Source organism: Musa acuminata, chromosome BXJ3-8, assembly GCF_036884655.1.
Source record: "Musa acuminata AAA Group cultivar baxijiao chromosome BXJ3-8, Cavendish_Baxijiao_AAA, whole genome shotgun sequence".
NCBI lineage: Eukaryota > Viridiplantae > Streptophyta > Magnoliopsida > Zingiberales > Musaceae > Musa > Musa acuminata.
In genome coordinates, this window is record NC_088356.1 from 49,526,755 (window position 1) to 49,534,222 (window position 7,468).

Genomic DNA, 7,468 nt, shown 5'->3' on the forward strand with positions numbered 1-7,468 from the left:
GACAGAGGCTTTAACAATAACGGGTGTATTTCTTTAAGATTCGTGTCAGTGTTTGATGTTTCATCTTTTTAATCGTTGTATGCTATCAAAATCCTAAAGAGAGCCGCTTATGTAATTTTCTTTTTGTCTCGTCAATCTTCCCTTCTCTTTTATTAAAATAAACAAATACCAATATGTCAGATCCGATTGCCACTTAATGAATGATACGTCTGATACGATACAAGGATCCATTTGGCATCGTTTTAGATGGTCTATTTACCGGATCAGGTCCGATTAGGATATTGGTCCATCTAGATCCATTAACAACTCTTATCGGGTTTTTTATTACGCTGATGATCGCACGGAATTACGTTTCGGTCTTATGTGAGACCCCTTTATGCCCATCTTTCATGGTCATTTTGAATGAACAATTTGAAAGAAGTGATCTTTTAGATGAGACTATGGCGGTGATAATTAGGCTCAAAGAAGATTTCTCAGAGGAAGAAAACCAGTAGATATGTACCCAAAGTCGGATTCGATTGCCACCCATTCGAGGCAAAAATTAGGGTACCTTCTTTTTGTCCGAGAAGGGGTGGAAGAAGAGTCGGTGAGCGCGAGGGATAAAGAAGTACGGACTCCAGCTTTGATTTCTGTCGACGCAGAAGACCTCGAAGCCAGCTCCTCCTCGCCCTCCCCCTCCTGCCTTCGCTTTCGGTGGCGGTGACGACGACGATGACATCGAGAGGGAAATCTCATGGCAGGCGTCCAAGAACAAGTCTCTCTAGAAGGTTTCTTGAAATGGTTTCTTTATTCCTGGTCCGATTAGGATATTGGTCAATCTAGATCCATTAGCAACTCTTATCCGGTTTAAGACCGAATCCGATCTGCGTGACAGAGGCTTTAACAATAACGGGTGTATTTCTTTTGATCATTTGAAATGACCACGAAAGAAGGGCATAAAGGGTCTCATATAAGACCGAAACGTAATTCCGTGCGATCATCAGCGTAATCAAAAGGATCAAAAGTGAAGTACCTTTCTCTCCGTTCGATCCTGAACCTTGGGGCACGTAATCTTCCCCTTCATCTCGTCGTAAACCCTGTCGTAGTCGAAGACCGAGGGATCCTCTTTCATTGCCTTTTTGTGCTGCTCCTCAATCTACCAAATTCCACCATCAATCAACCAATCCGCAAGTTCATTTACTCATCAATACCAGGAATAAGGAAACCATTTCAAGAAACCTTCTGGAGAGACTTGTTCTTGAACGCGTGCCATGAGATTTCCCTCTCGATGTCATCCTCGTCGTCGTCGCCGCCGAAAGCGAAGGCATGAGGGGGATGGCGAGGAGGAGTTGGCTTCGAGGTCTTCTGTGTCGGCGAAATTCGAAGCTGGAGTCCGTACTTCTTCATCCCTCTTGCTCACCGACTCTTCTTCCTCCCCTTCTCGGACAAAAATAAGGTACCCTAATTTCTGTCTCGAATAGGTGGCAATCGAATCCGACTTTGGGTACATATCAACTGGTTTTCTTTCTCTTAGAAATCTTCTTGGAGCCTAATTATCACGGTCATACTCTCATCTAAAAGATCACTTCTTTCAATTTGTTCATTCGAAATGACCATGAAAGAATGGCATAAAGGGGTCTCACATAAGACCGAAACGTAATTCCGTGCGATCATCAGCGTAATCAGAAGGATCATGTTTTCATCCAAACGTTGGCAAAAGTGAAGTGGAAGTTGCTATTATCAAAATTGCACCAAGATAAAAGTGATGTAAACGCAAAAGTTGCAATAACATAGACCTCATTTGTAGCTTCTTCAGTTATTTATATCAGTCTGAGCAGCAGTAAGATGAACATAGAAGTTCAATTTTGAGAAGAATTCTATCAGGAGAAGTATTGCTTGTCTGGGGAAGTGGCAAAATTTTTTTTTTGTCACTGCAGATTGTTGTCCAATAATAAATAATAGAATTTAGGCCTTCTCTAATGGCAAACAGAGAACAAAACCACTTCTAAACAGACAACAATTTTTGCAGGGAAATGATGAGCCACCGCTTCAACAATTGGAGAAATCAAAAAGAGAGAGGATTCTATTAGTAGGGAATAAACAAACAAAAGCTTTAACTTTAGTTGGAGCCAAAAACAAAAGCTAAAGATGGAGGGGAAGAAATTATAATGTCACCTCAAAATGATTTCAGATGTTGTAGGGAGAAGCAACGGGAAAGATATCTCGTTCACATTCCAGCTTCATCCTTGGGGGTATCATTAGAACCAGAGAGAGCGTGCAATAATATATAGTCAGACTACAGGAAGGTTGTCATAATCCTATAGCGAAAATGCCATTAAGATTCCTCCAAAATCTAATCTTCCAACCACCTTTGGTCTCTCCCCACTCATCATTCACCACCGATAAAATCTTGGTTCCAGACAAATCTCAAAAAGACTATAGACCGGAGAGGAGAAAAGACGATCAATATTCTAGATTAGGACTTCTACGAATGATACGTCTGATACGATACAAGGATCCATTTGGCATCGTTTTAAATGGTCTATTTACCGAATCAGATCCGATTAGGATATTGGTCCATCTGGATCAATTAACAACTCTTATCGGGTTTCAGACCGAATTTGATCCGTGTGATAGAGGCTTTAACAATAACGGGTGTATTTCTTTAAGATTCGTGTCAGTGTGGGATGTTTCGTCCTTTTAATCGTTGTATGCTATTAAAATCCTAAAAAGAGTCGCTTGTGTAATTTTCTTTTTGTCTCGTCAATCTTCCCTTCTCTTCTATTAAAATAACCAAATACCAATATGTCAGATCCGATTGCCACCTAATGAATGATACGTTCGATAAGATACAATGATCCATTTGGCATCGTTTTAGATGGTCTATTTACCGGATCAGGTCCGATTACAATATTGGGCCATCTGGATCCATTAACAACTCTTATCGGGTTTAAGACCGAATCCGATCCCCGTGACTGAGGCTTTAACAATAACAAGTGTATTTTTGTTTAAGATTTGTGTCAGTGTGGGATGCTTCGTCGTTTTAATCGTTGTATGCTATCAAAATCCTAAAAAGAGCCGCTTGTGTAATTTTCTTTTTGTCTCGTCAATCTTCCCTTCTCTTCTATTAAAATAACCAAATACCAATACGTCAGATCCGATTGCCACCTAATGAATGATACGTCCGATACGATAAAAGGATCCATTTGGCATCGTTTTAAATGGTCTATTTACCGGATTAGGTCCGATTAGGATATTGGTCCATCTGGATCCATTAATAACTTTTATCGGGTTTAAGACTGAATCCGATCCTCGTGATAGAGGCTTTAACAATAACGGGTGTATTTCTTTAATATTCGTGTCAGTGTGGGATGTTTCGTCCTTTTAATCGTTGTATGCTATCAAAATTCTAAAGAGAGCCGCTTGTGTAATTTTCTTTTTGTCTCGTCAATCTTCCCTTCTCTTCTATTAAAATAACCAAATACCAATATGTCGGATCCGATTGCCACCTAATGAATGATACGTCCGATACGATACAAGGATCCATTTGGCATCGTTTTAAATGATCTATTTACCGAACAGATCCGATTAGGATATTGGTCCATCTGGATCCATTAACAACTCTTATCAGGTTTAAGAGTTGTTAATGGATCCAGATGGACCAATACGATAAGAGTTGTTAATGGATCCAGATGGACCAATATCCTAATCGGACCTGATCCGGTAAATAAACAATCTAAAATGATGTCAAATGAATCCTTGTATCGTATCGGACGTATCATTCATTAGGTGGCAATCGGATCTGAAATATTGGTATTTAATTATTTTAATAAAAGAGAAGGGAAGATTGACGAGACAAAAAGAAAATTATACAAGCAGCTCTTTTTAGGATTTTAATAGCATATAACGATTAAAAGGGCGAAGCATCCCACACTGACACGAATCTTAAAGAAATACACCCGTTATTATTAAAGCCTCTGTCACGTGGATCAAATTCGGTCTTAAACTCGATAAGAGTTGTTAATGGATCCAGATGGACCAATATCCTAATCGGTTCTGATTCGGTAAATAGACCATTTAAAACGATGCCAAATTGATCCTTGTATCGTATCGGACGTATCCTTGTATCGTATCAGATGTATCATTCGTAGAAGTCCTAATCTAGAATATTGATCGTCTTTTCTCCTCTCCGGTCTATAGTCTTTTTGAGATTTGTCCGGAACCAAGATTTTATCGGTGGTGAATGATGAGTGGGGGGAGACCAAAGGTGGTTGGAAGATTAGATTTACTAGATCAGGTCTGATTAGGATATTGGTCCGTCTGGATCCATTAACAACTCTTATCGGGTTTAAGACCGAATCCGATCCGAGTGACAGAGTGTTTAACAATTACGGGTGTATTTCTTTAAGATTCGTATGATGGTCCGGATTGGGGTAGAGAGAGGAAAAGAAATGGGCCGTGGAACGAATGAAGCAGAGACTATTCTGATAGTATGGAGGAGGACAACGATGACTTTGCCCCGGGGTATCGTAGAGATCGGCTAAGTGGGTACAAGGAAGTGGGAAGCTGTATCGCTGAAAATGAACAGCACTCGAAGGGAGAAGTGGTGGGTGAATCTGGTTCAGAGCTTGATGATGCTGGATCGAAGGCGAGCTCAAACAGTACCAGGAAGGATGTTCCCACGGAAGTGGATGCCGATGAGAACAAAGGGGCAGAAGAAGTGTTGGCTTCGAATTCAGAAGCTGGAGGAGTTAAGAGTGGTAAGCATGATGCGTTAGTAGAGAAAAAGATTTCCACGGAAGAGTACTCAACCGTGAAGCCTAATGGAGTCGAGGAAGGTGTTTCCTCTCTCAGCAATGATGGTAGTGATCTATTGAAGCTCAGTGGTTTTCCAAAAGTGCCAACGCGACCGCGGTCATCACTGTCACATAAAGGTCCTACAGATGACCATTGCCTCAGTACTGATGGTGGAAACAAGATTGAAGTTGTTCCTAAAGGAGATTTTGAGATGGTTATAGATGATGTTCCAACTGATGGCTTCTTAAAAGAATCGCATGTGGATCACTCTGACCATTTGAAGTATGAAGAACAAGCTAATTCTGGTGATGTTGATATCAAATCCTCTAAAGAAACAATAGAGTCTCCCTGTGAGCCACAGATGAACCTCCTGCATTCAACATCATCTGCTATGATGGTAGATGTAGGGAAGGAGGATAAGTTTGCTAACCATGTGAGTCAAGAGGAGGAACACGAGAAACAAATTAACTCATCTTTGCCTACTGCATCTCAGCAAAATCAATTCTCTCAGCTTGATGGTTCTAGACAAACTCAGGCTAGCCTGTTCATGGAGATGCCACCTCAGAGTGAAGAAATGGAGGCAATCGATCAATTGAAACAAGTCACTGCCAATTTACCTCCAAAAGTTGAAGCTCAATCATTCATGGAGATGGAAGATGTAAAGCAAAACCAACCAACTTAATTTAAAATCTGTGATCTGAACCTAATGGAAGCTCCTGAGATAACTGAGATTCCCAGTGATCCTCTTTTGAATGATTGTAATATTTCAGCTCCTCCTCTGGAAACTGAGAAACAACTTTCGGTTGATTTTGGCCTGTCGATAAATAGCAAGGCCAAAGTTACTTATGACTTCAACCGTCTTTCAGGTGATGACAAAGTGATTCCAGTAATTGATTTGGAAGACAATTCTCCAATTGAAGTGAATGCCTGTAATCCTTCGAAGGCCAAGTAAGTTTTTTTCATATAGCTGGTCAATTTGTGGAATGTTTGATATTTCTATGCCATTTTTTCTTGAATTTATTAGACCTTAATATTTGTACTCCTCCCTCACTAGATGAGTTATTCCTGATGTGGTAATAAAGCAGGAACGAATTGATATATCCTGTAGAGAATGTTATGAACCACACAGCACATTCAGATGACCTTCCTGTCATTCAGGACAGCTACAGTCTAGCCATTTCTGACTACCTGGGAGCTGATATGTCATGCAGCCCATCAGTACAAGCAGACCTTAATAACCTTCAAGTTGGAATTGATCTTCATGGTGCTGAGGTATATGCATGGCTTGTTAACAGAAATCCTGTTCTTCAGATTAAATTCTTCTTCTGCTAGTTAATCTCTTGAAGATAATCTTTCTGTTCTTTCATATAATCCTGTTACAAATATAAATCTGCTATTTTTTTTCTTTTTTGTCTGTTTTTAGGGGTTTCCTGGTGTTGATGATTCAATATATGGATCTCTTGGAGATATAGGTTTGTATTATTTGCTGCAGTTTTTGTTGTTTTCTATACAAATTATCATTTTTCAGGAGTTAACTTTGATTAGTGCTAGTAATTCACTTCTATTTTTGTTTTCCCCCCACAAAATTAGTCTTTTCTTAGCAGTTAGCTTTTTATTTTTGCAATCATTTGAATTTTGAAAGTTCTTTAACATATTAAAATTCAAGTTATTACTACTGTTGGATTTTCATGAGATTTTTCTTTTCATGAAATAGAAGGCAAAGCCATTTAAATTTAGTAGATAAGATTAGAGCTAAAATTTTGGTACAACACAAAAGATAGGGAAAAAACTTGGAATGAGTAGTAGTCCCCTGTCTTCCTTCATCTCAGTTCCAGTGCTTAGTGGGACTTGGGGCTAGATTCCACTTTCAAATCCAAATATGAAAGTGCCAGGTGGTGAAATTGTATCTTGAGCCTTGCCTAATCCATCTAGCAATCCTGGTTGACCTTGGAACACCTCAAATGCCTGCCATGCATATTAATCTTCCCACCATCCGAGTGAAAGTAAGCCTTGTCACATGCATCTTGTAGTGACACACAGCAGCACGAAGCTGTCCAAGTTTGAGTTCAACTGGAGAGTCTTGCTAAGGTTGAGTTCAAGTTCAGTTTCCTTCGCAATAGTCCTTTAGTACATGTACATAAACAACCTATATGTTAACTAAATACATGCAAGACTAACACGAGTGCAACTAAGTGCTGTCAAATTCTGGTTCACTATCTGTGTACAGTGTGTATTAGTAGGAATCAATTGTGAGGTTGGGTCATGGCATTACAGTGAGGTTGCTCTTTTCACAACCAGGTGACCAAGTTTCATGAACATAGCAGCTTGAGGGGTCCCTAGACCCAACCTCAGTATAGAGTCTCGTATACTAGGCATTTTTCAAAATCTTGTCATTTGAAAACCTATGTCAAATTTTGAAAAGATAAGCCATGCCAAAAACATGTCCAAGTATGTTCACCTCATGACACTAGGTATGCCAGATCATCTGAATTGGGTTAGGCTGAATTTGCATATTGGCACAAACATTTCCAAGCTCAATTCATAATGGTTTCGAAATACTTGTTACGGTAATAAGCTGGTGAAAATGGAGTGTATTTACTGTTGTACTTAATTTTTTATTCTCTCTTTTTGCTTGAGGATTCATCTGATGTGTGGTTGTATTCATTGTAAATTGCTTTACATGAATGATTAA

General features: G+C 39.5%; 1 pseudogene; it reads left to right on the forward strand.

Annotated features, from left to right (window-relative positions):
* The first annotated feature begins 3,689 nt into the window (after positions 1 to 3,689).
* Positions 3,690 to 5,995, forward strand: LOC135644132 (uncharacterized protein At4g26450-like; annotated as a pseudogene).
* Positions 5,996 to 7,468: the final 1,473 nt, after the last annotated feature.